This window comes from Geotrypetes seraphini, chromosome 1 (genome assembly GCF_902459505.1).
Source record: "Geotrypetes seraphini chromosome 1, aGeoSer1.1, whole genome shotgun sequence".
Lineage (NCBI taxonomy): Eukaryota > Metazoa > Chordata > Amphibia > Gymnophiona > Dermophiidae > Geotrypetes > Geotrypetes seraphini.
In genome coordinates, this window is record NC_047084.1 from 283,274,221 (window position 1) to 283,294,792 (window position 20,572).

General features: G+C 42.5%; 1 long non-coding RNA gene across 2 annotated transcripts in view; it reads left to right on the forward strand.

Annotated features, from left to right (window-relative positions):
• Positions 1-20,572, forward strand: part of LOC117364088 — a 71,459-nt gene that overhangs the window by 597 nt on the left and 50,290 nt on the right. The gene's annotated exons all lie outside the window — the stretch shown is intronic.

Consider the following 20,572-nt stretch of genomic DNA (forward strand, 5'->3'; position numbering starts at 1 on the left):
TTCCCTGTCTGTCCTGGTGGGATCACAATCTATCTAATGTCAAATATCTCATTTGGGGCAATGAGGAGGATTAAGTGACTTACCCAGGATCACAAGGAGCAGTGTGGGTTTGAACCCACAACCTCAGGGTATTAAGGCTATAGTTTTAACCACAATGCCACACTCTCCCCAAGTTGCAGTTTGTTTTAAATCTACTACTTGGTAGCTTCATTGCTTGCACCCTAGTCCTAGCATTTTTGGACAGAGTAAATAAGTGATTCACAACTACCACACCACTCATTATTTTATAGACCTCTGTCATATCACCCCTGAGCAGTCTCTGCTCCAAGCTGAAGAGCCCTTGTCACTTTAGCCTGCCCTTGTCACTTTAGCCTTTCCTTATAAGGAAGTCAATCCACCCCTTTTATCATTTTCATCACCCTTCTCTGAAACTTTTCTAATTCCACTATATATATTTTTTTCAGATACAACAACCAGAACTGCACAAAGTATCTGAGGTGCAGCCATATCATAGAGTGATACAAGGGCATTATAACACTTTCATCTTTGTTTTCCATTCCTGCAAATTAATTGCCAGTCAGATCTTAAGGGTATGAAAAGTAGTTTATTGCTAAGACACTTTGGGGTATTATTTGAGCCCCATTAGTGTTTCTGTTTGGCACAATTTTTTCACTGTTTTGATTGTGCAATGTTTAACAGGTTTATAATTTTAGAGCAGAACAGACTTGTTCTTCAGGGCGTTTCCCCTATACCCCTCCTTCACACCTGTTTCTAGAAAGGGCTATTGCCTGCTTTGGGCTGCAGAGCCCTCTTTGAAGTAGGAGGGGATTTGAAAAATCCAGAGTGGATTCCTTCTGCAAGGCCCAAAAGCCCTGGGATATAATCCACTCATCCAGAATAACACACCAATCTACTAGAAAAGATATTAGTGAGGTAAGAACCTAATCTCTCTCTTTTTTTTTTTTTTTTTTTTAGGTTTCTGAGGCTAGAGCTCAGGTTCCCCACCTCCCAAAACCCCTTCCCTGCATTTTTTGATTTTATATTTTTTTGTCTACGGGTTCCAGAATCACTATTGCAGCAGACATCTTAGATTTCCTGATTTTATTTTAAAAGCCTCCATCTGCCTCAATAACCCCTAATTTTGACAGCAGGCCAGGCTATCATGGGAGAATTGCTCTTCTCCAATGCTCTGCTAGGCCAATCCGGACCCCAAAATCATCCACCGGAACAGGCTTCTACCTTTAAAGGAACCTGCAACCACCAGCGTCCCTCTCTTCTTTCAGTATTGGTGATTGGAGCAAATTGGGCCGGTGTGGGAGAATCGCTCGCTAGGCCAATCCAGGCCCTGCAACTCTAAAATCACCCACCGGAACCTCAACCCTTTCTTCTTCCAGCGTTGGGGACTGGAGGAAGGTGAGTCAGCATGGAAGAATCGCTTCTCTTCTTGCGAGCGAAGCGGTCAGTTCAGAGAGTAGGGCAGAAGTGTGGAGGCCATATAGGCCAGTACCATTACATGGAAGAGTTTGTTGGCCATTACTAGGCCTCTGAATATACATCGTTTATCAATCGGTAGCCAGTGGGTAGCATGTAACACCAGGGTGATTGGGTCTCATATGCAAAGATTCTTTAGGAGTCAGATGACTGCATTTTGTTCTCGTAGTCAGAGTTTTTTGTAGTGAACCCATTTAGGAGCACGTTGCAGTAGTCTATATGGGAGAGGATGAAGGCGTAGAGTAGTTGAGAGAAGTCCAGTTTCAAGAAGTATTGTCGGATTTTCCGTAGCTGCTGCAAGTAGTAGAACAAAGTAGATACTACTTGGGAAATATGGTCAGAGAGTGAAAGGTCACCGTAAAGGATCCCCCCTAGGCTGCGTACTTGGTCTTTGGCCATCGAGGGGCAGGTGAGTTCAGGGTCACCAGAGGAGCTCGTTTTTTACCGTGTTTAGTGCAGCTTGTTTTAGGTCATCCAGCTTTTTATTTCTGAGAAGCAGTTGTGTAGTTTGGAGGTTTGAGCCTAGTGATAGGTACAGTTGTATGTCGTTGGAAAACAAGTAGATATTTATTTGGTATTTTAAGGCAATTTCTAGCACAGGTCTGATATAGTGGTTGAAAAGTAGAGGGATCAAGAGGGTGCCCTGTGGTATTCCCATATTTTATTGGTTTAGGTTTCGATAGAGTATATCTTAGTAGTAGTACGCTTTGGGTCCTATGGCTCAAGAATGACGAGGACCAATGGAGTGCTCAATTGTTGATCCCAATATTTGTAAGATATTCGGATATCGCCTGGCCCACCTACTCCGCAGGGCTTTAAACTAGGTATGTTGGGGGAGGGTACATACTTATATCCCAAAGCAGTAAGAAACCACCCTGAGGAAGCGAGTCACACCCACACTTCTAAGTCAAAGGTAAGTATTCACGATAATTTAAAGGGAATTAGCAATAAAAATTTAGGAATCTCTCTAACCCAAAAGGTAATCTCTTCACAAATATGGAGGGCTATGTACGTCAATGCACACAGCTTGGGCAACAAAATTCTAGAATTAGAGACTGAGATAATAAACGCTGACCTAGACGTGGTAGCAATATCAGAAACCTGGTTCACGGACTCGCATGGGTGGGATATGGTTATACCAAGCTATAACCTACTACGTCGCGACAGAGAGGGCAAGTTAGGGGGAGGGGTAGCACTATACACTAAGGATAACATCAAAACTACCAGAATCACAGATATTAGATACACTGGGGAATCCCTCTGGGTGAATCTGGCCAGAGGAAATGAAAAATGCCTATACCTTGGGGTATTATACAGACCTCCAAGACAACAGGAAGACAAAGACATAGAACTAATCGAAGACATAGAGAACATCACTCTACGGGGAGACACAGTGCTGTTAGGAGACTTCAATATGCCAGATGCAGATTGGAACACACTCTCCGCGACTACATGTGGCAGCAAAAGAATTTTGAACTCCATAAAGGGTGCACAACTCAAGCAAATGGTACTGGAGCCCACCAGGGACCAGACGATACTAGACCTGGTACTCACCAACGGAGACAGCGTCACGGATGTCTCAGTTGGAGATCAACTGGCCTCCAGTGACCATAATATGGTATGGCTTAACCTCAAGAAAGGTTTCTCAAGGTCTAACACAGCAACGAGGGTTCTCAACTTTAGAGGCACAGACTTCGACCGCATGGGAAGTTTTGTCCATCAGGAGTTACAAAAACAAGCACAACCTAACAATGTGGAGGATATGTGGTTGACTCTGAAGTCCACCCTACATGAAGCAACAAACCGCCACATAAGAACAGTAAGTAAGCGCAGGAGGAACAAAAGACCCCAATGGTTCAGTGCAGAAATTTCGGACCTCGTTAAAAAGAAAAAAGAAGCATTTATCACCTACAAACATCTAGGAAAACAAGAGGCGGAAAAAGACTATCTGGACAGGTCAAAAGCTGTCAAAATAGCAGTCAGGGAGGCCAAACTCAGAATGGAAGAAGATCTAGCACGGAATATTAAGAAAGGGGATAAATCCTTCTTCAGCTATATTAGTCATAGGAAAAGGAACAAAGATGGGATAGAACGCCTGAAGAAATCAGACGGTAATCTTGTAGAATCAGATTCTGCCAAGGCAGAATTACTAAACGAATACTTCTGCTCAGTCTTCACCCGTGAAGCGCCGGGAGCTGGTCCACAGATTCAAATGGGAGACAGCCATAAGGACATATTTCATGACTTCGAATTTACGCCCAGTAGCGTCTACTACGAACTATCAAGACTCAAAGTAAACAAAGCCATGGGACCGGACAACCTGCATCCCAGAGTGCTCAGGGAATTGAGAGAAGTCCTGGCAGAACCACTATCTGTTCTTTTCAATCTTTCCCTACGCACAGGAAGAGTCCCCTTGGACTGGAAAACCGCCAACGTTATCCCACTCCACAAAAAGGGCTGCAGGACAGAGAAGGCAAACTACAGACCGGTGAGTCTCACGTCTATAGTGTGCAAGCTCATGGAAACACTGATCAAACAAAATATTGACACAATCCTAGACGAGGAAAACCTACGTGATCCCCACCAGCACGGATTCACCCAGGGCAGATCCTGCCAATCTAACCTAATCAGCTTTTTTGACTGGGTTACTTAGCAACTTGATGCCGGAGAGTCACTGGATGTAGTATATTTAGACTTCAGTAAAGCTTTTGATAGTGTCCCACACCGAAGGTTATTGAACAAGCTGAAGTCGATAGGATTAGGGGACACTCTAACTACATGGATTGAGGATTGGCTGAGTGGTAGACTTCAAAGGGTGGTGGTAAACGGTACCCCATCCAAAACGTCAGGCGTGATTAGTGGAGTGCCGCAGGGGTCGGTCTTGGGCCCGATTCTATTCAACTTATTCATAAGAGATATGACCCAAGGACTTAGAGGAAGGGTATCACTGTTCGCTGACGACGCCAAACTTTGCAACATAGTAGGTAAAAACACCTTGCCTGATAATATGACGCAGGATCTACTGCTGCTAGAACGGTGGTCAGCAACATGGCAGCTAGGCTTCAATGCTAAAAAGTGCAAGGTAATGCACCTGGGAAAGAGAAACCCGCACAGAACTTACATACTAAATGGTGAGACCTTGGCCAAGACCACGACGGAACGTGATCTAGGGGTGATCATTAGTAAGGACATGAAGGTTGCTAATCAAGTGGAGAAGGCTTCCTCCAAGGCAAGGCAAGTGATGGGTTGTATCCGTAGAGGTTTTGTCAGCAGGAGACCTGAAGTAGTGATGCCGCTGTACAGGTCCATGGTGAGGCCTCATCTGGAATACTGTGTTCAATTCTGGAGACCACACTACCGGAAAGATGTGCTGAGAATCGAGTCGGTTCAACGTATGGCCACTAGGATGGTCTTGGGGCTCAGGGATCTCACGTATGAAGAAAGATTGAATAAACTACGGCTGTATTCACTTGAGGAACGAAGAGAGAGGGGAGACATGATTGAAACATTTAAGTATATCACGGGCCGTATCGAGTCAGAAGAAGATATCTTCTACCTCAAGGGATCCTCGACCACCAGGGGGCATCCGTGAAAAATCAGGGGAGGGAAGTTCCATAGCGACTACAGAAAATACTTCTTCACTGAAAGAGTAGTGGATCATTGGAACAAACTCCCACTGCAGGTGATTGAGGCCAAGAGCGTGTCAGATTTTAAGAGACAATGGGATGTTCACATGGGATCTCTAAGGAAGTAAAATCAGAGGGGCGGGAATTTGGAATGGGCAGACTTGGTGGGCTATAGCCCTTTTCTGCCGTCTTTTCTATGTTTCTATGTTTCTAATGGTATTGAAGGCAGCAATGAGGTCTAGAAGGACCAGTAGCCCATTGTTTCCTTTGTCTAGTATGTTCCAGCAGTCCACTAGGACCATTTCTGTGCTATGGAATTTTCTGAACCCAGATTGGTAAGGGGAGAGGGCATTCTGTCTATCGACAAAGGCCTGGAATTGAAATAGTATGATCTTTTCAAGGATTTATTTATTTATTTAGATTTCTATCCCGTCCTCCCAACAGCTCAGAACGGGTTTCAAAATGACATTTACAGTGAAGAAGGAGGACATGAAGTTAAAGACAGGAATTACAGAAGGCAAAAGTATTAAAAAGGAAGAGGGGATACTGATGGAAGCATGATGAAGGGAAGGTTGGACACCAGTCTGTAGTTGCTGGGTTTGTTTGGATCCAGGGTTGTTGTTTTTTAAAGATCGGCCTGATGATTGTTGATTTCCACATTTGCAGTACCATTCCTGATAGCAGGGAGGATTTTATTAGAAGTAGGATCGATTTGATGAAGGTGTCTTTTGTAGCTGTCAAGAGATTCGATGGGCACGGGTCGAGGGTGGATCCAGAAGGTCGTAGCATGGTGATTGTTTTTGCTAGGTCATCATGAAATGCTGGTTTAAATTGATTGAGGGTTTCGGTGCCAGGTTCTCTGATAGAGGGGTGTCATTCTGGGTGTTTGTTGGGTTTAGAGATGTCAAATCAAGATTTGTGCATATATGATCAAATTTTTCTTGGAAGTAGATGGAGAGGATTTCACTGTCCAGGTCAATTTGTAGGGGTTTTTTGTTTCCTTGTGATTCCATGAGCAAAATTTTTTTTTTGTCAGTGTGAAGAGGTTCCTCGATCTAGTTGGAGCTTTCTGTAGGAGATTAATAGAACATAGAAACATGACGGCAGATAAAGGCCAAGTGGCCCATTTAGTCTTCCCATTCGCAGTAACCATTATCTCTTTCTCTCTCTGAGAGATCCCACGTGCTTATCCCAGGCCCTCTTGAATTCAGACACAGTCTCGGTTTCCACCACCTCTTCCGGGAGACTGTTCCATGCATCTATCACCCTTTCTGTAAAAAAGTATTTCCTCAGATTACTCTGGAGCCTATCACCTCTTAACTTCATCCTATGCCCTCTCATTGCAGAGTTTCCTTTCAAATGAAAGAGACTCTACTCATGCACATTTATATTACGTAGATATTTAAACATCTCTATCATATCTCCCCTCTCCCGCCTTTCCTCCAAAGTATACAGATTGAGATCTTTAAGTATGTCCCCATACGCCTTATCACGAAGACCACACACCATTTTTGCCTTCCTCTGGATCGACTCCATCTTTTTATATCTTTTTATAAGATGCGGCCTCCAGAATTGTACACAATATTCTAAATGAGGTCTCACCAGAGTCTTGTACAGTAAGGGAATTTTTCAAGTACCTTTCTTATTTCTAATCTTAATGTATATTTTCTGTAAACCGCTTAGAACCTAATGGATGTAGCGGTATATAAGAAATAAATTACATTACATTACATTACATTATACAGAGGCATCAATACCTCCTTTTTCCTACTGGCCATAGCCATATGCAATCTAGCATCCTTCTAGCTTTCGCCGTCACCTTTTCAACCTGTTTGGCCACTTAAAGATCATCACATACAATCACACCCAAGTCCCGCTGTTCCGTCATCCACATAAGTTCTTCACCCCCTAAACTGTACCGTTCCCTCTGGTTTTTGCAGCCCAAATGCATGACCTTGCATTTCTTAGCATTAAATGTTAGCTGCCAAATTTCAGACCATTCTTCAAGCTTCGCCAGGTCTTTCTTCATGTTATTCACACCATCCAGCATGTCTACTTTATTGCAGATTTTGGTATCATCCGCAGAGGCAAATCTTACCCGACAACCCTTCAGCAATATCATTTATAAAAATGTTAAAAAGAACAGGTCCAAGAACAGAACCTTGAGGCACACCACTGGTAACATCCCTTTCCTCAAAGCGATCTCCATTGATCACTACCCTCTGTTGCCTTCCACTCAACTAGTTCCTGACCAACCCACCAATTTGGGACCCATCCCAAGGGCACTCAGTTTATTTATTAGACAGCTGTATGGAACACTGTCAAAGGCTTTGCTAAAATCTAAATACACCACATGTAGCGCACATCCTCTATCGAATTCTCTGGTCACCCAGTCAAAGAAATTGATCAGATTTGTCTGACGAGATCTACCTCTAGTGAATCCATGTTGCCTCCAGTCCTGTAATCCACAGGATTCTAGAAACTTGGCCATTCTGTGCTTTAAAAACGTTTCCATTAATTTGCTTACCATAGAAGTCAGACTTACCGGCCTGCAATTTCCTACTTCTTCCTTACTTCCACTTTTGTGGAGAGGGACCCCATCCACCCTTCTCCAGTCCTCCGGTACCACTCCCGACTCTAGAGACTCAATGAAAAGGTCAGTCAGTGGAGCTACCAGAACTTCCCTAAGTTCCTTCCGCACCCTCAGATGTACACCATCTGGCCCCATCACTTTGTCTAAATTTATTTTAGCTAGCTCCTTACGAACACAACCCTCTGAAAATCGATCAGGGTCTATTACTCCTCCATTCCTATTCACATTTGTCTTCTGAAGTCTTGCTCTCGGCTCTTCAACCGTGAACACAGAACAGAAATATTTATTAAGCAATTCGGCCTTTTCTTTATCAGCTTCTACATATTCCTCCCCTTCATCTTTGAGTCACACAGTGTCTTATCTTCCCGTTTTACCGTGTCAGCTATTTTTTCTTCCATTTGCATCTTTGCTTTCCTGACTACATGACCAGCCTCTCTTTACTTTTCCAGATATTTTTCCCTGTCTTTCTCTTTCTGCGATCTTTTGTAGTTTATGAAAGCTAACCTCTTATTCCTTACCTTCTCAGCTACTACTTTTGAGAACCAAAGCAGCCTCCTCTCGCATCAGGCAGCATTATGGGATAAAGATCTAGAACAATTGCTTACATCTACTACTTATGGGGAATTTAGGAAATGCCTAAAAACATATCTGTTCCTAAAGTACTTAGGCAACTAACCTGCACAATCTCATTCCACAATAACTGATCCCTAGAACTGTTAATCACTAGCTTCTAACTTTGTTAAATCCACTCGATTTGTAGCATCTTTTAATCCTTGTTAACTGGCAGAACATTGTTGTTTGTTTTTTTTAATTCTTTATTCATTTTTAATCTTACATCAAGTGTACAAATAATAAAACATTTGAAATTAAATACATCACTTGGATTTCTTTCTAATATAACATCAAATATATAAATTTATTCCCTTCCCACCCCCCCTTTCCTTTAACATTTAATCAAAAATATACAATATAAATATTCTTTTTCTTTTGATTAAACCCACAGTAAACTATAAACCACCCTCCTCCCCCATTTGCAAATATACTTTCACTAGAAAATGGTGTCCATTCATTACAATAAGTTGTCAATGGCCCCCAGATCTTTTTAAATTTATTATAATACCCTTTTTGAGTAGCAATTATTACATTACATTACATTAGTGATTTCTATTCCGCCATTACCTTGCGGTTCAAGGCAGATTACATTCAAACTAAAAACAAGAATTACATTCAAATTAAAAGGAATAGAATAAGCTATGACATAGAATTTTTTAAAGTAATAAACATTGGATAAAGAGTTACCAAAGGGAAGTGGAGGTCTTTAGGAGATAAGAATAGGGTGAAATTATGGGTTTTAGATAACGTTTGATAGATAAAAGAGTATTAGAGAGATCTAAGGGTAAATAGAGTATTAGATATTTGGTTGGGATTGGTTGTGCTGGATAGGTTTTATGTGTTTTTTGAAGAGTATGGTTTTAATATCTCTCCTGAAGGCTTTGTAGTCTGAAGTCGAAGATAACAGAGTAATGATTTGTCTGTCCAGTTTAGCTGCTTTGGAGGCTATTAGGTTGTCATAAAGTTTTTTTCGTTTGACATCTTTGGATGATGGGTGAGAGAAAAGTGAGTGGGATCTTCTGTGTCTGATTGAGGAGGATTTATTTAGTCGGCTATTCCAGTAGGTTGGGCCCTCTCCATTGAGAGCCTTGTAAAGTAAGCAGTAGAATTAGAAGTGTACTCTCGCTTCTATTGGAAGCCAGTGCAAGTCATAGTATGCCTCTGTGATATGGTCATTTTTTTTTAGGAAATATACAAGTCTCAGGGCTGTATTCTGTATTGTCTGCAATTGCTTCATCATGGTCGCGGGACAAGGAAGGTATAGTATGTTGCAGTAGTCTATCATCCCAAGGATAAGAGATTGTACCAATAGTAGGAATTGCTTCTTTTCGAAGAATGTTCGGATTTTTCTTAGATTTCTCATGGTCATGAATGATGCCTTTATTATTTTGTTAATTTGGGGTTGCATGGTGCAGCCTCTGTCAATTGTGATTCCTAGCAATTTTAGTGTAGGTTGTATTGGGTATGAGATCGAGTTTATTACAAGATTAGTTAATGTTGGAGTTTTATTGTTTTCTAGTAGGATGAAATTTGTTTTGTCAGGGTTAAGTTTTAATTTGTGCTCTGTCATCCAAATTTCAACTGAATTTAGAGTTTTGTGTATTATGCTAGTCATGACGGGTTCTAGTTGGTCGAAGGGCAGGAGAATAGTGATATCATCTGCGTAGCTGTATGAACTTATGCCATGATTATCTAGGTAGTAGCTGAGGGAGGCTATGTATATATTGAATAGTGTGGGTGATAGGGGTGATCCTTGGGGAACTCCGCAGGGGTTAGACCATGGTTCTGATTTTTCTTGCATTGTTTTAACTCTGTAAGTTCTTGATTGCAGGAATCCTTTGAACCATGCAAGTACCTTGTCTGAGATTCCTATTGAGTTGAGAGTTTGTAGAAGCATGTCGTGGTCTACCAAGTCGAAGGCTGCAGAAAGGTCTAGTTGTATCAGCATGATTTTCTTGCCTGCACAGAGGTGTTGTCTTGCAGTGTCCATTAGTGTTCCTAGTAATGTCTCTGTGCTGTATCTGGCTCTGAATCCCGATTGTGTGGGGTGGAGTATGTTGTGATTCTCTAGATAAGAGGCTAAAGATTTTGCTACAAGACTTTCCATCAGCTTGATGTACAATGGGATTGAGGCAATGGGTCTGTAATTGGAAGGTTGGTCTTTTGCTCCTTAAAGGTCCTTTAATATCGGAGTTATTATGATTTCGCTGAGTTCTTGTGGGAAATAACCCTCTAGTAATGATGAGTATATCCATTGTAGAAGTAGGGATCGGAATAATATGCTTGAGTTTTTCAATAGGTATGGAAGGCAATGGTTGAGGTCACAGGCTGCATGGCTGTATTTATTATAAAGATTGTTGAACTCTGCCCATTCTATAGGTGAGAAATGGGACCAGGTTCTATCTGCTGCAACTGATTCTTTTTCTGTTGGTAGAAATGATGTCTCTATGTGTGAGGGTGTTCCGCTGAAAGAGGCTCTGATATTTGCGATTTTGTTTTTGAAGTAGGTAGCTAAGAGGGTGGCTGTAGATGGGGGCGAATTGTTGTTTTCCATGTATGGTGTTGTGTTTGTGAGGACTTTTAGTAGCTGGAATAGCTTTTTTGAGTCTTGGGGTCCATCTCCAATTTGTTTTGAGTAGTATGCCCTTCTTTTTTCTTTCAGTTTTTGTTTGTACTTTCGGTTTGTTGCTATCCATTCTGTTTTTGTGGATTCTTGGTCGCTTTTTCTCCATTTTTTTCCAGTTGTCTGCATTGTCTTTTGAGTTGGAGAAGTTCGTTGTCGAACCATTTGTTTGATTTCCTGTGGATTTTGGTTTTAGGTTTTTCTGGGGCTAGTTCGTCTAGGGTGACCTTACTTAGCAGGTTCCATTTTGAGATGAAGTCTTTAGATGTGTAATGTTGGATTATGATGTCTGTTTTTGTTCAGAATACTGTGGGATCTATATGTTTGCGTGAGCGGAAGGTAGTCTGTTGAGTAGACGGAGTGTGTTTGTTACAGGACCAATTGATTTCAAATGAGTAGGTGTAGTGATCAGACCAAAAGGAATGGTACCATTTTCCGTTTAAGGTTTGAATTTCTGGGTGTGAGGTCTGTTGGGACATGTATGCTACGATGTCCAGCTGGTGGCCTTTTTCTTGTGTAGTTTGAGGATCTAAGATTTTATATGTTAAGGCTTCTAGGTATGCTAGTACGGTTTCAGCATCTTTGCAGGAATGGTTTTCAAGGTGAAGGTTGAGGTCTCCTAGAAGGAGGTTGTAGGTAGTTACTAGGGAGTTTCCATAGATAAATTCTTCAAATATTGGCTTGGCAGTACTCCAGTTACTTGGAGTTATGTAGCATAGTATGCATGTGAGTGTTCCTTTAAGTGATGTGCTTGAGAGTTGACATGCAAGTAAATCCATGTTTTGGTTTGTTATTTTGTCTAGTAGGTGTATGTTTAATGTGTCTCTGGCTATGATGGCAATTCCTCCTCCTCTCTTATTTTCTCTGCATACCAGTGTCACTTTGTGGCTTTTCGGACAGACTTCAGTTATTCTGGGGTCTGTATCAGAGATGATCCAGGTCTCTGTGAGGAAAAGGCAATCAAGGTTATCTTCTTCTATCCAGTTTTTTATGCGTTCTGTTTTAGGGCCAATGGATCTGATGTTCATATAGGCGCATTTGAGAGGGATGTATTCTATTGGTGAGTTGTTCGTTGTCTTCAGGTAAATGAGTGATCTTTGGTGGGGTAGTATTGTGGTATTGTATGGATTTGTTGGTTTTCTAGTTGTTAATTTTGGGGAGGGTTGATATGTGAAGGGCAGATAGTATGTGTTTCTGTTTAATATGAGATGCAAGTTTGGCTGGGTAATTCCTCTGGAGTATACTATGATGGGTATTGGATATATGTTGTGTGCAGTTGTTTTCCAGTCTGTTAGGAGCAGGAGTATCAGAAGGATTGCTTGTGTATAACTTAAAAGTGTGGTTCTTATGGTGGTGCAAGATGCAAATCTCATTATACCTAACATATCTAATATGGTATAGAACCTTGCTGAATCGGGGGAGGGGTGGAGCTGTGCTCTTAAGTCCCCGCCGCAGCTTCTGCTGTCTGCCGCTGGTTTCGGTACGGCCTCGGCATCTCCTTGTGCTCACTGTTATCCCCTGCTGGATCGGGGGAGGAGCAGAGCTGTGCTCTTAAGTCCCAGCCGCTGATTCTACTGCCTGCCGCTGGTTTCGGTGCGGCCCTGGCGTCTACTTGTGCTCATTGTTATCCTCTACTGGATCGTGAGAGGGGCGGAGCTGTGCTAATAAGTCTAGCCGCTGATTCTGCTGCCTACCGCTGGTTTCTGAGCGGCCCCGGAGTCTCCTTGTGTTCAACCGTTATCCCCTGTTGGATCGGGGGAGAGGCGGAGCTGTGCTCTTAAGTCCCTGCTGCTGATTCTGCTGCCTGCCGCTGGTTTCGGTGCGGCCTCGATGCCTCCTTGTGCTCACCGTTATCTCCTGCTGGATCGGGGGAGGGGCGGAGCTATGTTCTTAATTACCCCGCTGCTGCTTCTGTTGCCTGCCGCTGGTGCCGCCCCAGTGTCTTATCTAGTTCAGGCACCAGCTTCACTATTCTGCTCGTTAGTATTTGTGTTGATTTTCAATTAGCAGTTAGGTAAAGATTTCAGAGTGGGAGAGAAATGTATCTGGCTGGAAAAAAAATAAACATCAACAGCCAGTTCACCAGTCACTGTCAGCGCTCCAGTCAGCAGATAACAGCTACATAGCCCCCGCTAGTTCAGAAGATGAGTGGATCAAATTGATTATCTAAAGAAGCAGGCTCCTTCTTCTTTTCTTGTGCTGATTTCAAGTTGCTGGATCAGAGGACCACTGTCAGCGATTCAAAACTCAACTGTCAATAACTTAAAATTAGCCAAATCGTACTTCTGATCTACTTCTTAATGGCAGGGAGGATTAACCAGCAGTCAGTTCTCATACTTTCTCAGCAAAGAACCAGAAAAAAAGGTTTTTAAAAAATCATTGCTGATGACTATTAGAAGAGCAGGGATAGAGAGAGCACTGATCATGCAGCCATTCTCTCAGCAGCTAAGTTCCGGAATTATGTTTTCCATTTTATAAATGTGACACAACGAATTTCACCAGAAGGTATAATTTAATCTACTGCAGAACATTGGATGAGGAGATGGTGTGAGGAAGAAGGGTTCCACTTCGTGAGGAACTGGACAACGTTCTGGGGCAAGAGCAAGCTCTACAGGAGAGATGGACTGCACCTGAGCGTGGCGGGAACAAGACTTCTAGCAAACAACGTCAAGAGAGGAATAGAACAGGCTTTAAACTAAGAGGAAGGGGAAAGCCGACAGTCGACCTAGCGTCGACGATTCGGAAGACGGTATCCCATGAAGATACTAAGGGGAAAAAAGGCTGGGAAGAAACAAGGGACAAATTACAGGAGTCGACTAACCCAGAAGTGGAGGTTAGAAAGATTGTAGCAAAAGAGAAGACACCAAAGACCGAAGCACAGGGAAAGGAAATGAGAAGGACGAAATGCCAGGATCTAAATTGCATATATGCTAATGCAAGGAGCCTAAGAAACAAAATGGAGGAACTAGAAGCCATGACCAATGCAGAGGACATAGACATCATTGGAATCTCTGAAACGTGGTGGAATGAGGAAAACAGATGGGATACTGCACTGCCGGGATACAAGCTCTATCGCCAGGACAGGTCAGGACAGAAAGGAGGAGGAATAGCCCTATACGTAAAAGAAAGCATACAATCGACAAGAATGGACACAGCGGAGACGACCAACAAACTGGAATCGCTATGGGTTAAAATACCGGGTAGGAAAGGGCATGAAATAAAGATGGGCTTATACTATCGTCCACCCGGGCAAACCAGAGATATTGATAAAGAAATGGATGCCGAGATGAAGCGAGAATGCAAAAGAGGTTACACGGTTGTTATGGGAGACTTCAACTACCCCGGGATAGACTGGAGTCTTGGAAGCTCAAGATGCGCCAGGGAGACAGAATTCCTGGAGGCTATACAAGATTGCTTCATGGAGCAGCTTGTTAGAGAACCGACGAGAGGAAATGCAACTTTGGATCTAATCCTAAATGGGCTAATGGGACCTGCAAAGGAAGTGGAAGTAGTGGGACCGTTGGGAAATAGCGATCATAATATGATCAAGTTCAAGGTTGAAGTAGGAATACCGAACGGAAAGAGAACCATAGCGACAACTTTCAACTTCAGGAAAGGAAACTATGAAGCAATGAGGGAAATGGTAAGGAAGAAAATTAGGAACACTTCCAAGAAATGGCAAACGGTAGAACATGCCTGGTCTTTTTTCAAGGACACGGTGAGCGAGGCACAAAATCTGTACATCCCCAGATTCAGAAAGGGGTGCAAAAAGAGTCGAACAAAAGACCCGGTATGGATGACTAAAATAGTGAAGGAAGCGATAGCCAATAAGAAAAATTCATTCAGGAAATGGAAGAAGGACAAAACTGAGGAGAACTGGAAAGAGCATAGGAAGTATCAAAAAGAATGTCACAGTGTGGTTCGAAAAGCCAAAAGAGAGTACGAAGAGAGGCTAGCCAGGGAGGCACAAAATTTCAAACCGTTCTTCAGATATGTTAAAGGGAAACAGCCAGCTAGGGAGGAGGTGGGACCGCTGGACGAAGGAGACAGGAAGGGAGCGGTGAAAGAGGAGAAAGAAGTCGCGGAAAGACTTAACATGTTCTTTTCGTCTGTATTTACAAACGAAGACACAACCAACATACCGGAACCTGAGCAAATCTTCAATGGAAATCAAGCAGAAAAATTAACATCCATGGAAGTGAGCCTTGATGATGTACACAGGCAGATAGAAAAACTTAAAACTGACAAATCCCCTGGTCCGGATGGAATCCATCCAAGGGTTTTGAAAGAATTAAAGGAGGAGATAGCTGAACTACTGCAGCAAATTTGCAACCTATCCTTGAAAACAGGCATGATCCCGGAGGACTGGAAGATAGCCAACGTCACGCCCATCTTTAAAAAGGGATCAAGAGGTGACCCGGGAAACTACAGACCGGTGAGTCTGACCTCGGTTCCGGGGAAAATGGCGGAAGCACTGATAAAAGAAAACATCGATGAACATTTGGATAGAAACTAACTTCTGAAAACAAGCCAACATGGTTTCTGCAGGGGGAGATCGTGCCTAACTAACTTATTGCACTTCTTCGAAGGAATTAACAAAAGGATGGACAGGGGAGACCCCACAGACATCATATACCTTGATTTCCAAAAAGCCTTTGACAAGGTGCCTCACGAACGTCTACTCCGGAAACTGAAGAATCATGGGGTGGATGGAGACGTACATAGATGGATCAGAAACTGGTTGGCAGGTAGGAAACAGAGGGTAGGAGTGAAGGGCCACTACTCGGACTGGATGAGGGTCACGAGTGGTGTTCCGCAGGGCTCGGTGCTCGGGCCGCTGCTATTTAATATATTCATAAATGATCTAGAAACAGGGACGAAATGTGAGATAATAAAATTTGCGGACGATACAAAAATATTTAGTGGAGCTGGAACTAAAGAGGAATGCGAAGAGTTGCAAAGGGACTTGAACAAACTGGGGGAATGGGCGGCGAGATGGCAGATGAAGTTCAACGTTGAGAAATGTAAAGTATTGCATGTGGGAAGCAGAAACCCAAGGTACAACTATACGATGGGAGGGATGTTATTGAATGAGAGTACCCAAGAAAGGGACTTGGGGGTAATGGTGGACATGACAATGAAGCCGATGGCACAGTGCGCAGCAGCCGCTAAGAAAGCAAATAGAATGCTAGGTATAATCAAGAAGGGTATTACAACCAGGACAAAAGAAGTTATCCTGCCGTTGTATCGGGCGATGGTGCGCCCGCATCTGGAATACTGCGTCCAATATTGGTCGCCGTACCTTAAGAAGGATATGGCGTTACTCGAGAGGGTTCAGAGGAGAGCGACACGTCTGATAAAAGGGATGGAAAACCTTTCATACGCTGAGAGATTGGAGAAACTGGGTCTCTTTTCCCTGGAGAAGAGGAGACTTAGAGGGGATATGATAGAGACTTATAAGATCATGAAGGGCATAGAGAGAGTAGAGAGGGACAGATTCTTCAAACTTTCTAAAAATAAAAGAACAAGAGGGCACTCGGAAAAGTTGAAAGGGGACAGATTCAAAACGAATGCTAGGAAGTTCTTCTTTACCCAACGAGTGGTGGACTACTGGAATGCGCTTCCAGAGGGCGTAATAGGGCAGAGTACAGTACTGGGGTTTAAGAAAGGATTGGACAATTTCCTTCTGGAAAAGGGGATAGAAGGGTATAAATAGAGGATTACTGCACAGGTCCTGGACCTGTTGTGCCGCCGCGTGAGCGGACTTCTGGGCATGATGGACCTCAGGTCTGACCCAGGAGAGGCATTGCTTATGTTCTTATGTTCTTATTGTTAAATCCACTCAATCTGTAACATCTTTTAATTATTGTAAACCACATAGAACTTCACGGTCCTGCGGTATATAAACTGTTATATTATTATTATTCTTTTCCTCTTACTTTTACTTACTTGCCGCACAAAAAGGTTTGTCGCTCTTACAATCGTTCCTTTCAGTTTTGCTCACCGCATTTCCACTCCTTCTAGACATTCCCACCCAGACAATTCATTGACGTAAACCCCCATCTGAACAAAGTTAGTTTTTTTTAAAGTCTAGAACCTTTGCTTTTGAATGAGTCCTCTCTATACCCATCTTAATATTAAACTGTACCATGCAGTGATCAGTGGATGCCCCAAGATAACAAAATCACTCATGATCAGATCAGTGCACTTACCAAACAATGCTTCAACAAACTTAGACTCATATGATCGATATTATCTCTTCTTGACCCACCTTCCTGATTCACTCACTCACTCATTTCCCACATCGATAATTGCAATTCCTTATACCAGGGCATAATACAAAAAGAAATACACTGCAACTTTTACAAAACACCGCCATCAAACTCATTTACAAGGCAAATAAGTTTGGTCACATCACCCCTTTACTCTGCGAAGCACACTGGCTACCAATTGCACATTGAACTATATACAAAATTCTACTCACACACAAAATTAAACACACAAATTCTTCAGCCTTCCATGACAAATATTTGATCCCTTACACATCGCCCCGGGTACTGCGGTCCAACAACCAAAACTTACTTTCAATTCCTTCTATAAGGGAATTATTCTACAACACAACCTGCAAAGCCATATTTTCTGTCACAGCACTATCTTTATAGAACACACTACTTCTAGAAATCAGACTTGAAAAGTCTCTGGACAAATTCAAGTCCAAACTAAAAAAACTTTCCTCTTTAAGGATGCTTACCAAAGTTGAACAGAGATCATATACGTAGCTATCGTGATCTGCACTGGCAAAGAATACGAAACGCCTCTCTGAAGCAACCCCCTCCCTATTATTGTTCTTTCCACTCCCTTCTTTATTCCTTTTTTCTTTTTTCATCTCAATGTAGTTTTATTCTCGTACCCCCTATTCCCATGTTTCTCATTAAGTACTTCTGTCTTGACTATCCCTCCTATTTTAATTTGTTTAAACAAAATTTCTTTTGGTTTTAACTAGTATTATAAATCATCTAGTTATATCTTGATAGACGGTATATCAAAAACTCAATAAACTTGGAAACTTGCATGGCAAAGACACTCATTGAGCATCCATATTTCATACTCTTACAATGTATAGCTTCTTATTCAGAGATCTTTGGTCAGAAAATCTGCAAATCCTTCTGTGGTTACCCTAAAATACCATGACCAGGTGATGGTTTTAAGTGCTCAGATATAGTAGAACTCCTTTTTCCGTTCAACAGCTTCCCCCAAACACTCACTTAGGGTTACCATATGACTCCAAAAAAGGATGGATTAAGATATCAGGATTTTACTTCCATTGAAAGCAAAGGAAGTGAGGAGGACAGATTGAGACATCTGGGTTTTACTATCATTGAAAGCAATGGAAGTAAAATATGGATGTCTTAATCCTCCTTTTTCTAGAGCCATATGAAAACCCTACTCCCACTTACTGAGTAAATATTTCTTAGGTCTTTGTAGGTAGTAGTTTTAAATACAATTTTAAGCCTACAAAAATGGTAACAGTTGTAAATTCCAGGCTATTAAGCCTTACCACAGATGGGAAAAATAAGTGAATAATCTTCTGAAGGAAAGTGAATTATTTACACTCCAAAGGGTTGTATAATCTGAGGCAAAACGATTTTTACCAGAATATTTAAAATGTGATTGCATTTTATGAACATTGTTATATAAAAATTAAAGTTTTAAAAAAACTTACATAGTAACATAGTAGATGATGGCAGATAAAGACCCGAATGGTCCATCCAGTCTGCCCAACCTGATTCAATTTTAATTTTTTTCTTCTTAGCTATTTCTGGGCAAGAATCCAAAGCTCTACCCGGTACTGTGCTTGGGTTCCAACTGCCGAAATCTCCATTAAAACCTACTCCATCCCATCTAAACCCTTCCCAGCCATTGAAACCCTCTCCAGTCCATCCTCCCCCAAACAGCCATATACAGAGACAGACTGTACAAGTCTGCCCAGTACTGGCCTTAGTTCAATATTTAATATTATTTTCTGATTCTAGATCCTCTGTGTTCATCCCACGCTTCTATGAACTCAGTCACCGTTTTACTCTCCACCACCTCTCTCGGGAGCGCATTCCAGGCATCCACCATCCTCTCCGTATAAAGTAGAATTTCCTAACATTGCTGTTTAATCTACCACCCCTCACCCCTTTACGACTGAAAGAGCCACATTTATTCAGTATGTATAATATAGTATGTGTAATATAGTAAGTGAAAACAATCTTAAGGATAGTATGACGCAAGATCTGATCACGTTGGAAAACTGGTCCTCGACATGGCAGCTGGGCTTCAACGCAAAGAAATGTAAGGTCATGCATCTCGGCTGCGGAAACCCATGCAAAACTTACACCTTGAACGGAGAAACACTAGCTAGGACTTCAGAAGAACGGGACTTGGGAGTAATCGTCAGCGCAGACATGAAGGCTACCAAACAAGTGGAGCAGGCCTCATCCAAGGCAAGGCAAATGTTGGGATGTATCAATAGAGGCTTCATCAGCCGCAAACCTGAAGTCATAATGCCGCTCTACAGAGCCATGGTGAGACCACCTGGAATACTGTGTGCAATTTTGGAGACCACACTACCGAAAAGATGTGCTTCGAGCTGAATCGGTCCAGCGAATGGCCACTAGAATGGTCTCCGGACTCAAGAGTCTCCCATACGAGGAAAGACTGGATAAACTGCAGCTCTACACTCTTGAGGAGCGTAGAGAAAGGGGAGACATGATTGAGACGTTTAAGTACATCACAGGTCGTGTCGAGGCGGAAAGCGATATATTTTTCCCTAAGGGTCCCTCGGTCACAAGGGGGCACCTGTTCAAACTCAGAGGAGGGAAATTTAATGGTGACACCAGGAAGTATTTCTTTACAGAAAGGGTGGTGGATCAGTGGAACAAACTTCCGGTGCAAGTGGTCAAGGCCACCAGTGTACTCGACTTTAAAAACAAATGGGACATCCACGTGGGATCCTTACCGGGGTCGAGCTAGGGAACTGGGTCATTAGCACTCAGACTTGATGGGGTGGGTCAGAAGAGTGGGCAGACTTGATGGGCTGTAGCCCTTTTCTGCCGTCATCTTTCTATGTTTCTATGTATGTATATATATATATATTATGATTGCACTGGCTTATTTCTAAGATTTTCCCTTTTATCACAGAGGTGCCAAAGATCCAGTTCCAGGAGGGACACTTTTGGCCAGTCCTGGTTTTGAATTTTCATTCTAAAGAATTGTGCTTTTTTTAATAGTCCTTGTTTCTACCCATTGAGATTGGTGTTGCAGATCCCAGCATGCACTATCACGGGTTTTCAGAAATCCAGGAATGGCCAATAATCTTCTTTTGGGAACTGGATAACTTGGTAGTTCTGCAATTGCTGCTAATGCTGAATGTTACAGCCTCAGCACTCTGAGGTTGTGGGTTTGACACCAATACTGAGAATATCCTAGTGAACATCCTTCCAAAAGATGAAAGTGCACGGGGACAAACTTCTAAGACAAATGCGCGCAGGACGTCAGCGCACCAGATTAAAAAGTAAGTTTAAAGCATGCTGAGGGGGGACCCCCCAAGTTTACTTAGAATAGTTGCTGCTGCCATTGGGG